The following is a 14512-nucleotide window of genomic DNA, read 5'->3' on the forward strand; positions in this document are numbered from 1 at the left end:
TATAATAAATAAAAAATTAATAAGTAAAAAATTAATCCAATAATAGAAAGGGTTTAATACTTATACAAGAGAGGATCATAATGGATCTCATAAATAAAGACATAGGGAATTTGCAGACGTTGGATCCAACCCAGTTTGGCTTTGTCAAAGGCAGATCATGCCTTTTAAACTTGGTTGACTTTTTCGAAACAGTCACCAAGGCCATTGACGAGGGAAAGGCAGTCCATACAGCCTACCTAGACCTGGCGAAGGCTTTCGATACAATACCCCACTCGGGTATCATTGAAAAACTCATCAACTTAAATGTAAACCCATACATTACAAGATGGGTTGCAAACTGGCTGAGTGACAGAACCCACAGGGTCAGAGTTGCTGGCGCCATGTCAGACTCAAAGCCTGTCACAAGTGGTGTCCCACAGGGCTCAGTCCTGGGCCCACTCTTGTTTGGCATCTACTTTTCTGAAGTACAAGCAAACACAGGAGGGTTATGGCTGACAAAGTTTGCAGATGACTGCAAACTGGGCCGAGTCGAAAACACATCCGACACAGATATCCTTCAGAAGGGTCTCACAGAAACGGATAACTGGTGCCAGAGCCATGGCCTAAAGTTAAATGCCAAGAAATGCATAGTCATACCCTTCGGGAAAAACAAGGTTACCCCTAGCAACCATATAGGTGGCAATCCCCTGATCACAGAAGAAGTTATCAGGGACCTGGGAACCCAGGTTGACAGTAGCCTTTCATTCGACACTCATATTGCTAAAGTAGTTAGGAATACCTTCTACACTGCACACCTTATCATGAAGAGATTCACATCTAGATCAAGGGAGGTCATAGTCTCCCTATACTCATCACTCATCAGACCAATGATTGAGTACAATGCCCCATTCGGAATGTATCTGACCCGACACTTGCAGCAGCTGGAGAGGCCACAAAAGTTCCTCACCAAAAGGATAAAGGGTGTTAAAAATCTGTCTTATGCTGCACGACTGAAAGAACTCCAGTTATATTCAGTTGCTTACCGCTTGCTCAGAGGTGACCTGTGCCTGACATACAAGGCCATGTCGAACCCAGATTTGATGAACATGCTTCATCTCAAAAAATCTAGATCCCTCAGAGCCACAAGGGCGGGAGACTTAAACCTCGACACGGTTATTAATAGGACGTGCTGGAGGGATATATTCATCACCCAAAGACTCCCTATGCTGTGGAACAAAATCCCGGTTTATGTGAGGCAGAGCACCTCGTTGGCCTTGTTCAAGAGGAATCTTGACCAATGGATGGGAGATCGCAGATACACCCCAGGGGTTACCTCAGTGTCACTGCTCGACAGAGGCACAGCAAAATAATGGGCATAGTTTCTCCAAACTAAAGGGGTGGCGTAAGCCACAAAACTATGGGCTAGGCTTGTAAATGCCCTCGGGCAGATAGCCTAGTATGAACCTATGAACCTATGAACAATCGTTTAACCCAGGACTTGTGGTAGCATCACATAAAATTTGCCACTTACTCTCCAACATAGCTAAATATGCCTTCCAGAGACCAAGCTAGACTCCGAAAAGTCATCATCAACAATGTCCAGTACAGGGGGATAGCTAAAGGCTTGTGTTGGGGCAGGAATAAGAAATCCCCAAGCCTCTTTTTAGAATCAGAGTAATTCTGGCTTTCCCAGCGAAAATGCTCCCTAATAGTATGCAATGTTTCACCAAAAGAGAAATCCTCTGGAGGGGCAGCAGAGGGAATAGAGTCCTCTGCATCAGAATCCTCATAGGTAGATAAGGGTAAATCCTGGTCATCAGAGGAAACAGCAATTTCAGAATCCTGATCAGAAGAATCATAAGCAAATTCAGTCCTAGGTCTCTTAGAGGGAGAAGGCTAGCTTCCCCTGATTAAAGTAATAAGGTCTTCAGCCATTCTTATCATTTGTTTTTTAGGCATAGAGGCCTGACCATGCTGTCTGGGCATCAGTTTTCTAGGCATGCATCGAGTTTTAGGCCTTGAAGAAGAAGATGGCGTTGGGTTAATATGCAAATCAGTAGGCCTGAATACACCCTCAGAAGCCGGTGCCTGCACAGCAGCTCCGGACCCATACAAGGTAGAGACATCCGCAGATTCCATAGTTGAAGCACCCAAATGTGATGACTGCAACAGTGAAACACGAAGAACATTCACAGTGCAAAGTGTGTTTAGTTACTTGGCTTGCAGAATGCATTAAATCTTGTAAATCTTTAGATTCTACCCAAGCAGGAAGGGAAGACATTTTTTTGTTTAAGGAGTTCCAGGATATGTTGCTGAATTTCAGCATATGGAACTAACAATTTAGTGCCTCATAGCAAAAGAGTAGCTGAGGTGTAAACTTTTTTACCCCATCTTTCCAATACTCAGGGATCCCTGTCTGAGTTTTTGGGATTCTTAGCAGAGGTTGCTTTAATCCCTTTTGGCCCTTGAGAAATGACCTCAGGGTTAGCTGTTGGATTTTTAAAAAGATATTTGTGTGAGTCATGGACTCTGTAGTACCTTTTCTGGGAGAAGGAGTCAAGCTGGACTCAAGAAAAACATCATCCGCAACATCCAGGACTGGGGGGATGGCCAAGGTTCTGTGTTGCGGAAGATCTGAGAATTCCCTGAGTCTCTTTTTAGACTGAGGGTAGTCCTGACTCTCCCAATGGAAATGTTCCCTTAAAGTATGCAGGATTTCCCCAAAGGAAAAATCCTCTGGGTGAGAGGCTGAAGGAATGGAGTTCTCTGCATCAGAATCCACATAAGTGGAGATGGGTTGCATGTCTTCATAGTCAGATGCATCAGATTCATCTGACTCTTGTTCAGACAAAACTACAGGGGACAGATCTCTTTTTCTTTTTGAGGGGGTAGCTTGGCTTCCCCTGATCAGCATGATAAGATCTTCAGCCATTTTAAGCATTTGAGACTGAGGCAAGGTAGCAGGTGCCTGAGAGTGGGTCGTTGTTTTTTTGGGTGTGGTTCAAACCCTGGGCCTAAGAAACTCGGTCGTTTTTGAAAGAAAAGTAGTTGCAAAAGAAGACGGTTTGTGTTGAGATTCGGTAGTGCGAAGGACTTCCTCGGAAGCTGGTGCCTGCTCAGCAGCTCCAGACCCATCCAAGATAATGACGACCCCAGGATCCTTAGTTGTAGAAGAGTTATGCGGCATACTGGACTCCGAAAGGGTCTCGGTAGCGCCCTGCGAATCAACAGCATTGGGCATCAGGGGCTGCGAAAGCACCTCACTGAGAACAGGAGGACTGACGACTAGCTTAACGGAAGCGTCGTCAGTAAGTTTGGACCTGTGCGGTCTGTCTCTGTCTTTATCTTTACGTTTTTTCGGAAGATCTGCTGTCAGATGGCTTAATGAAGCCATATCAGAATTCGAAGACTGTAAACGAAAATATCTGGCTACAATAACGGCCTGATGATGGATAGCTCTGGCGTTGAACAAAGCACAGAAGTGACAATGGGGGACGTCGTGGTCTGGGCCTAAACAAGTGACGCAGTAAGAGTGGAAGTCTCGATGTGGCATTTGCTTTCCACAGGGGAGATGATTGTTAACTTTTTCTGACATCGGTTAGTGCAAGAAAAAAGGATCCCCAACAGGGTACTTAGCTTTAGAAGACTTCAACTTCAGATTGAGATGGAAACTCAGGTAGCGGCCGACCGCTTCTGCTTCGGGCTCCATGGCAAGAAAGACTGATGTAATGGCATCGGCTGCCTTACTTTATATTACTGACGACCTGATGTCAGTCCTCAAGTGACAGCAACCGATGCAGAAATACTAAGCCTCTGGGATTCGGGCCGGCCGAGGGCTACCCTAGGAGGGATAACCCAAATGTGATGACTGCAACAGTGAAACAAGAAGAAAATCTGTAAAAAGGAAATTAATCTAAGTATGGTGTGGACAGACTACAAAAAAGCATTTGTCAGTATTCCACAGTCATGGATAAAAGACTATTTAAAAATGTATAAAATACACCCTACACTGATAGATTACATTACAGTGACCATAAAACAGTGGAAAACCACTTTGCGGTTATGCCGTGATAAAGGACAAATTATTATTCCTGGGATAAAAATTCAAAGGGGAATATTCCAGGGTGATTCTTTGTCACTGCTGCTCTTTTGTCTTGCTATTAACCCATTAAGCTGTCTAGTTAAAAGATTACGTCATCGCCACAATTTGGCTCCCACAAAACAACAAAGTGTAAGTACTTCTCATCTTCATTTAGTGAATGATTTAAAATTAGAAGTTATGCACTTACCATAACTTGTCATCTGTGTTGCCATTTTCATTATTCCTCACAAATGGGGTGTATGATCCAATCCTCGGATCTGACTAGGCCACATATACAAGACTTCAGATTCAAAGATCGAGCTCCTCCCTCTACCCACAATGCTCTACTCTAGCCCCAACTCCTTAAATCAAGCTTGCTACCTTACTAACCACTGTGTTAAAGAGATAGAACAGACACAAGTAAAGATGAGGCTCAAGCTAGGAACATGAGGGTTCCAATAACATCCCAGGGTAGAAAACTTGATTCCAACAGCAGACAGTCTTTCCTTCCTGCTCGCTGTGGGTGAGCATGCCTTTCACAGATGGCCCGAACAAGGAGGAACCATCAAATGGGGGCAATAACAAAAGACGCCTTGAAGGGGTTTGCAAAGTCACACAGCCTCATCGAGGCATGTCTCCTCATGGCTATGCTTGAACTGGCTGCTTGTAAGGCAACCTCCGCTGTATGGGAGATCAGCCTCAACAATGACATGGCAACAGATGAAAGAGTAGCCAGTTGAGGAGAAACATTCTTGAAAACTTCTACAGACATGGACTCAGTGAGAGAGTATAAATGTTCCTTGATGAAATCTCTCTGTACATGAGTAAAATATGCCAGGTAATTTAATGACCTCAGTTTAAATGTGGCTGAGGTGTACATGCACTTTCCAAATCTGACCAACACTCTGGATTCCTTGTACAGTGGATGGACAGAGGAGCTTTGCTCGGTTAGCTCCTTCTCAGTGGCTGCCACCACAACTATGACATCAATGGGAATTCCTTTTTCTCCATTGGGTTTTGTCTGAAGGAAGAACTATGTTTATCTGGGTGCTTAAGGAACTGCTGAACAGTGTCTGGTTCCTTCCAAGCCTGGTGGGAAACTAGACCAATAAGTTCATCTGACGGGGGGGGGTCACCCAAGAGGTAAATGGGCCAGCACCAAAAGCCTTCAGCATCACTGATTCCTCAGAAGGAGGAGCTTGGGAAGACCAGCCACCCTTCTGTTTGAGGTTTTCCAGGATGTCCAAAAACGAGTCATTGTCAGGTGGCGACTGGGGGGGGGGGGGTGTCCTTTTCCCCATCAAAATCTGTGTTTTCCATGAGAGAGACTCCATAGGGAAGTCTATATGCCTCCACTTACACATTTTCTTCTGAGGTACCTCTTCCATTGGGTGTTCAGGGCAGGTGTCAGAAGAATGGGGAATGAGTGTGGAGGCTTCCCAGAGCTGACTGACCTTGAGGATCAGGAATGATGGGCTCAGAGCTAGGACCAGATGAGAGGTAATGGGTAAGATCCAAGATATGACAGGACAGCTCTGTATCCAAAGAGAAGCCCTTTTCTACCACTTGAAAGGCTGATGGACCCGAGGACACCTCTACACCCTCCTCAGAACAGAGGCAACTGAGGATAAGAGGTTGGGGCCTACCCTGGATCTGAGACCTCCAGAGAGAATCGGACCTGAGCTGTTAACAGCCGAGGCACCAAGAGGGAGGGATGTATCTGACAGAGTAAGGGCTGAACCTAACCCCTTGGACTCTACACTGACTTCTGAATCTGAGACCCGGCCTGATCCAACGGTATTGGAGAAGGGCTGGTCAGAGAAACCACCAAAGTCAAGGAAGGGAGCTTCCTCAGATCCAATGCCTACTCTCTCAGGGATCTTGGATCCTAAGACTGCAAGACCACAGGTCTGATCGGAGAAGGAGACAGTATTGGCTGGGTGGGAGATGGAGTTGGCAGGAACCCCATCTGGATCGGAGCTCTGACAAATCTCTGCATCATCCTGTCTATATCTGCCTCTGCCAAGCTCCTTGAAGACCTGGATGAAGCTGAGGAAGCAGGTCTAGAATTTTATCTTTGGAGTTTAAAGTAACTGTGAGGGCAAGGCCAGAGAAACTGGTTTCAATACAAACTCCTTTGACCGGACCCTAGCTGTCAGATACAAGAGTCTGGGAAAAGAGTAGGATGAGGATGGTATAGGAGAGCTGGTGACAGTAATTATGCCTGTTGGATCCAAAGGGGCCTGTGGATCAGAGATAGGTGTTACAGTCTTCTGATCCAAAAGGGTTGGATCTGAAGTCTTCCTCTGTTTTTCAGGAGGCTCTGATGAGGCCCATGGAGACATCTGGAGGGCTCTTTTCTTAAGAATCCCTGGAGTTTTAGAGGAGGAAGAAGTAGCTGGAAGCAAGCCTTTAAGGACAAGTTTGTTGCTGCAGTTGGAAAGGTTTCTGTGGTTAAATATGGCACATATCTCGCAGATGGATTTTAGATGCTCAGGTCCCAGACAGTAGACACACTTCTTGTGGGAATCAGAATTGTGGATATTATGCCCACAAGAACTGCATTTCTTAAAATTGGTGGATTTCTCTTTTTCAGAAATTATGCCCACCTTTGATAACGCAAGCAGTACAAGGGTGTGCTGAAAAGTTCTAAGCCCAGCCAAGAAGGGAATGATGTGGAGCCATGAAACTTACAAATTATTCAACATATTTTCCCCAAAGTTCAACGCACTTGGCACATCATGTCTAAAGTTTCTATAACTCAGCCAAAGAAAAGTCTGGTCATTGAAATACTGCTCTGCTGCTGCAATCATCTCAGAATCATTCAACAACTGCCACCCATTCAAACTCTTTTTAAGGTTTGGGAAGAGGAAATAGTCATATATATATATATATATATATATATATATATATATATATATATATATATATATATATATATATGGAGTTAGTATATACATATATATATATATATATATATATATATATATATGGAGTTAGTATATGTATATATATATATATATATATATATATATATATATATATATATATATATAGAGAGAGATATATATATATATATATATATATATATATATATATATATATTTATATAGAGAGAGAGAGAGGGAGAGAGAGAGAGATAGTATATATATATATATATATATATATATATATATATATATATATATATATATATATATATATAAACAGTTCCAAACCCCGAGCAAAGATCACAATGTATATGTCCCAACAAACCAAGGCAAAAGAAATAGGCCAATGCAGCCAAACTCAGTGTAGGCCCGGTACAACAAACCAAGGCAAAAGAAATAGGCCAATGCAGCCAAACTCAGTGTAGGCCCGGTACAACAAATTCAAGGGTTAGTCCTTTGCGAATCAATAGACCATAGTACAGGTAGAACTAAAAGCTTTTTAATAACCGTTAGCGCTTTCAAGAAACAAGTTCTCTTCCTCAGACGTTACAACTGAAAAACACATATCCAAACATTTAAATACAGGATTCTACATCACACACACTTACATCACTTCCTGCTCACTGCCATATCCTTAAAGCAACAGTACTATCCTGTTCCTGCAAAGCAGACTGATATGACACACACACATTAAAAGCTAAAGGATCATAAAAACATATTATAAATGAAACAATACAAACTGAAGGCAGTATACAAATAGTATAAAATATAAACTGACAAAAATCATCATCTGAGTGTGCTTAAAAACACTGAGCAATTTCTAGGAGATCTGTATGAATTTGTTGATTCCTATGAGTTACAAGGTGAGGTGCTATTATCTACGCTAGACGTCACATCACTTTTCACCTGTATACCTAATGGGGTTGGTATCCAAATGGTGAGGTCTGTATTGAATGGATTTTTATCAAGCACTGAGACGGATTTTCTATGTCTATTATTAGAAGTAGTACTAGATAACAACTACTTTTTGTTCATGGATACGCTTTACCGACAGGTATCAGGAGTGGCAATGGGCACCAGTTGCGCCAACTCCTATGCCAACTTGGTGATGGTGGCCTGGGAGAGGGAGGTCATACTCAACAATGCCAGTATCATTTTCTACAGGCGTTTTGTGGATGACCTCTTTCTTCTATGGCAGGGGACTGGTGCCTTGCTGCTCACGTTCCATGAACAACTTAACAACTTGGAAGGTTTTTTGAAATTCACTATGAAGTCCTCCTCAACCTCTATTGATTTTTTAGACACCACTGTACATTATGTAGGGCACGTTCCACACTAGTGTATATAGGAAATCCTGTCATACTAACTCCTTCCTTTCTAGAGATAGTATGCACAAAAAAAAAGTCTTTACCAATATCATAAAGGGGCAAGCATTGAGGGTTTCACGTCTATGCTCTCGAGATCAAGATTTCTTGAGAGAATTAGAGGCACTGAAGATCTCTTTTGTTGATAGAGGCTATATACCTGTAGAGATCAATAATATATGTGAGCATGTGATAAGAATGAGGGGAACTAGAGGTAAACCCTATTTAGTTCTACCTGTACTATGGTCTATTGATTCGCAAAGGACTAACCCTTGAATTTGTTGTACCGGGCCTACACTGAGTTTGGCTGCATTGGCCTATTTCTTTTGCCTTGGTTTGTTGTACCGGGCCTACACTGAGTTTGGCTGCATTGGCCTATTCCTTTGCCTTGGTTTGTTGGGACATATATATATATATATATATATATATAGTTTTATATATATATATATATATATATATATATATATATATATATATATATATATATATAGTTAGTATATATATATATATATATATATATATATATATATATATATATTTATTTATATACACACACATATACATATACAGTTGGGGGGGAGTAGCCCCCCCCCCACCTTCTTTTGGTTTTATATTGTTAGCTTTCAGTGAAATGAGATTCATAAATATAAAAGGTAAGTAGGTGGGGGGGTTGTGTCCCCCCACCCCCCCAACTATATATTACCCACCCCCCCAACTATATATTACTAACTCCAGGACCGCAATACAGTGGGGAAAAGGGCATATACATTTGATTTGCCCAACAGTACTTCCATTCAATGAAATGTGATTCAGTGAAATTAATTTTCATTGATTTGTGCTTTCAGCGATTTTTTGAGGGTGAATTGAAATTCAGTGAAATGAGTTTTCAGTGAATCAAAGTAGACCTATATATGTTTACTGAATGAAAAATTAAGGTTGGGCGAACAAGGGAATGTTGGGACATCAGTTGACTGATTCCCGTATTGCCGACCTTCAATTCTCCAAGTGTCTGTTGCAGCGAATGCCACTGTGCATTCGCTGATATATGTTCAATGTTATGAACAGAGATCACGGTACACTGCAGATCAGGAAATTTATCCTTTTCCTCACTGTAGAGTGATCTCAGAGTTGGAATATATAGTTTGCAGGGGTTGTAGGGGCGCAGGGGGGCTTGCCTCCCTGCAAAAACGTGAATTCTATCATTATGCAGTACTGAACTGCATTTGTTCATACTCCTGGAAAGCAAGCAGGTAAGTTGTGGCAAGTAAGTATATCCTGGCTGACATCAAAAACTGCCAAATTCGAAATGTTCCGTATTTTCAATCCAGCAATGTCAGCTAATTAATATTAAGCACATCGAACATTTAAACCGCATTTTTCACTGGTTTACGTTGTGATGTTCGATGTTTTGATAGTAAACCTATATATATATATATATATATATATATATATATATATATATATATATATATGGGAGCCCTTCATTTGTTCGAACCTCATATGACCGACACCATATGAGCGAATATTTGAAAGGCCAACAAATGATAGCAGAGATCCCGCTACAGTGCAGGAATGAGAGATTCCCCTTTCCTGCACTGTAGTGCGATCTCGGAGTGAGAATATTTAAGTAGCAGGGGGTGTGGGGTGCAGGGGGGCTTGTCCCCCTGCATAACACAGCACAGTTTTACTGTGTTTACAGGTAGGTAAATGGTGCTATTTCAGGATGTCGGTCTTTCGGAATATCGATCATATGGTGTTGGCCATATGAAAGTCGGCATTCTGAATGGTCAACATTCTGAAATAGACCCACATATATATATATATATATATATATATATATATATATATATATATATATGCAGAGAGAAAAGAAAAGTGCCAAAACGCATGAGGCAAGAAGGAACAGAAAGGAATGAGAGATCAAAAAACTCTAATGCTACCAATATTCTAAGTCAAAGAGAGGGAGGAGGAAAATAAGAAAAGCTAATTCTAACATTAAGGAGGCAAAAGAATAGTTAAACTTAAGGAAATGGAAAAAGAATTTCACTCTCACTGCTCAAGCTTTTTGATCTGTTTTGTCATGATGGCAGTAACCTAGATCTGAGAAGTTGGGGGTGAAATATAGCATTATGGATAGAGGGAGAAGCATGAGCTTCTGATCCAAAGTCTTGTATATGTGGCCAAGTTGGCTCTGAGGATCTGATCCTCAGCCCCATTTGTGAGGAAGAATGAAAAAGACAACATCAGATCTGTATAGTTCATCAGATGATGAACTGAAAGCACAACTGCAAGTAGTCAACACTTTTTCAGATGATATTAGAATGTTATTTGGTCTTGATAAATGTGCAAAAGCATCCTTTAAAGCAGAAAAGCTGCAGCACCAAGAAAACATCAGCCGGGGACAGGAAAGTGATGTAAAATAACTTGAGCAAGAGGGATTGTATAATTATTTGGAAGATGATGAAGGATCAGCAATAAAACATTAACAAATGCAAATAAAACTTTCTAAGGAATATTTTAGAAGACTAAAATTAATACTGCAAACAGCGTTCATATCTAGGAACAAAGTCCAAGCTATAAGCCAATTTGCTTTTCCTGTCCTACCTCACAGTTTTGGAGTGACTGACTGACCCAAAAGGTGATGGATCAAGTTGGAGAGGAAAAGAAGAAGGATGCTTCATACTTATCAAATGATTTACAAAAATCAGTGCTGTGACTGCGTGGGTTTCCTTAGGGTGCTCCGGTTTCCTCCCACATCCCAAAGACATGCTGCAGGTGGATTGGACACTAAATTGGCCCTAGGTATGAGTGTGTGCATTTGTGTGCCTTCTGTGGAAGGTTGGGTGTTGGGCTGGCAGCCTGACACTGTAAAACTCCATTGCCAATCTTTCTGTGGACCATTATTCTGCTGTGGCGACCTCTAATGTGAAAACCTGAAAGGAGAAGAGTGTATACCAAGAGTATACATATCCCCCATTCTGCATGTACAGATCTGCAGTCATAGGATTGCATACATCTGTTGACGTCACAAGACCCAAACTCAGTGAAAGTTTTAAAACATGGTGAAAATATGTCTAAGATGACTTTCCTGCTTAGTTTAGTAGATGCATATCAGTGTCAAACAGGAATAGAAATCAAACCAGAAGTACATAAAAATCATTCAGAAACTGAATGTGCCAAAAAACAAAAGAAAGAATATAAGGTGAAGGATCAGATGAGAAGGTAAGAAATGCGGGAAATGCATAAATACAGATGTAGGTATAGAACTCTCTTGGAACAACCTCAAGTTGATCAGGGTCAAATGCAGGAATGCTTAAGGAGAGGTGAATTTAAACCAAAACATGAAAGGTTAATATTGGCAACCCAAGACAGTGGGCTACATACACATTGGTCTACAAAGTCCATTGAACATATGTGAGAAACAGAAAAAATTAAGTTTTGTAAAAAAGAACTGGAAACACACACACATCTTATTGTTGGTTGCGACATACCAATGGAAGAAGGACTGTATACTGAAAGGCATAATAATGTTGCAAGACTGTTGGTTGGGGATTGTGCAAACATTACAATACTAAAGTAGCTGAAAAGCATTGGAAACATGAGCCACAAAGCTTTATAGAAAATGATGAAGTTTATCTCACACAGAATCACTCAATACCAACAGTTCAAAAAACAGATGCAAGGAAGTTAGATATAGCAGTCCATAAGAAGAAGAGAAAAGTAGCATTGATCACTGAAATTGCTCTACCCTGTCGCTAGAGTATCTTACATACAGAGAGACACAAAGTCATACAATATGAGGATTTGCAAGCAGAAACGAGGGCACTGCTAGAGAAACATACCCATACAGTTCCAACAGTAGTAGGAGAAATGTGCCTTATTAAAAATAATTTAAAGTCGTACTTGGATATGTTACCAATACATGCAACTCCGTATCAATTGTAGGAGGAGTCAATAGTGGGCACAACGTGGGTGCTGTGAAGATCATTTCTGGCTAACATCAAAAATTGAAACAATACTAATTTCAGGAACTTTGATCATACATTGACTTAGGAATGGGGTACATTCCAGTCATGGTATTAGAAACTCAAAAGACTTGGAGAAATTAAAAAGCCTGGCCCATAGAAGAATGGGGATAGTAGAAGCCATGAACCCCAAAGCCCTTAGAAACTCCCTCAGCAGAAGACAGGTCAGGGGAAGCAGGAAAAGAAAATAATTAATGAGAGACAGAACCTTGGAGGCAGAAAGAGAGGCTAACATTGGAACAGTTTGGATCCTGCACCCTAGAAAGATGTGGTCCTGAGATGGAGTCAGTCTTAACTTTTGAAGGTTGACTGTGAACTCCAGACTTTACAAACTAAGATGGGTGAAATGAAGATCCTGCACTAGCTTGTCTTGGGATGGGGCCTGAAGCAAGAGGTCGTCCAGATAGTGAAAAATCTGAATACCATGAAGCCTGCAAAAGGTGACCACTGGAGCTAGGCTTTTGGTGAAAACTCTTGGGGCCACTGGGAGCCCAAAGGGCAAAGCAGAGAACTGAAAATAAAATGAAGAAACAGAGAAATGAAAACATTTCTTGAATAGAGGGTGGATAGGAATATGAAAATAGGTGTCCTTTAGGTCATGAAGGAATATCTGTAAATTTCTCTCAGATCACAATCTACAAAATTCTCTTCACCAACTGCCTTAGCTTTAGACTTCTTGTCTCCTAGTGACAACATTTACTAATGGGAAAACAAAACAAGCTAACATCTTTGCATATGCAAGAAACTTGGCAGTTGTTCTTGCCTTTCATCATTTTGTCTTATTTTCAAGCCTATTTCCATACAAAAAAATACATGTTATAGCTAGAGCCAAGGACAGAAATCTGAACCTTCACCTTTGTAAAAACAATATAATTTCTTATCTTAATTCTACAGATAAGATAATCAGGACACTTCTACACCTCACCCCTTAACCCAGTAGCCAAGATCACAGCATTCAATGAACTTAAGCTTGTACCTGGTCCAGCTTTTCTCATCTCGTTACATTGCAAAGCATAACTTTCTTACAACAAAGAAAATGTAGTTTACTTTAATATCTTTTAACATATATAACAGTCACTGAAAAGATCCCCATATTTAAAATACCCCTGACCTCACACTATACAATACTGCTTTGCAATACAACATTCACTTTATATCATGACTTCTATAGAAATACTAATAATAAAAAAAGTTTTACTTTCAGTTACTTCCTTTGTTCCCCTTTAGTGCTCTTCTAAAATATTAATGACATAAATTGGGGTATATGCTTTAAAGGCCACCCACAAGTTTAACAAAGTCAACAGAATTCTAGCCTTTCTCAGCCCAGACTTCTTGCACATCCAGATTTCACAAATGTGATTGATGCTTTAGTCTCCCATTTATTCAGTAATTTTAGTGTTGCTGATCTTCTTCCTGATCATTACCAGACTGTGGTTCAAGTCCAAAGTACTCTTGATTCTTGTAGACCACACCTGTATTTTTTTTCTCTCTCTCAAATTCATTTCATACAAATGAAAGGTTGCACAAGTAACACCTCTCCATGAGTTTAATTTTCAAAATAATGAAAAGAAGAGTGCCCTACTGCTTGCTGGCCTTTTTGCTGGATAAACATTTTGATTTCCTCCTTAGCCATTCTGCATCAAAAATATCTTTAATCACCCAGGAAAAATATTCTGAAAACAGCTGAACACAGCAGCTTGAATCTTACACCTGCCTCTCTATATTCTGACACTGCTAGGATAAATTTGCTTCTTTTCTGCTCGGTGTACAATGACTAATCATTTTCCACAAATACACAGCCTGATTTTTAATACTTTTCCTTTCCACCACAGTTTATCAGTATCAACTTCTGCTGGTATGAATGCATCTTTACTAACATGGTTCTTGTCTGCTTTCTTGTGACCAAGTTTGGAGCATACACTCTATGTGCCCTTTCAATTAACAACTCTTGCTGTGGAACACCAGTCCAGTTGTTTATTTGTACTTTTATAAAATGAATCTTCTAACTGTACTGTAGTTTTTTGAAACGGATCTTCTTGAGAAGCTTCATAACTCAGCCAGCCTTTTCTTCATTTCAGCCTAAGATTTTTGCAGTTTTATTAGTTCATCTAGATAGCTACTTAAAGTTTCTTC

The 14512-nt window shown here is 40.7% G+C and overlaps 1 protein-coding gene across 2 annotated transcripts in view; it reads right to left on the reverse strand.

Moving 5' to 3' along the window:
* The window catches only part of PUS10 (pseudouridine synthase 10), a 1838120-nt gene that overhangs the window by 679474 nt on the left and 1144134 nt on the right, over positions 1-14512 (reverse strand). The gene's annotated exons all lie outside the window — the stretch shown is intronic.

This window comes from Protopterus annectens, chromosome 1.part2 (genome assembly GCF_019279795.1).
Source record: "Protopterus annectens isolate FY-2018-M chromosome 1.part2, PAN1.0, whole genome shotgun sequence".
Lineage (NCBI taxonomy): Eukaryota > Metazoa > Chordata > Ceratodontiformes > Protopteridae > Protopterus > Protopterus annectens.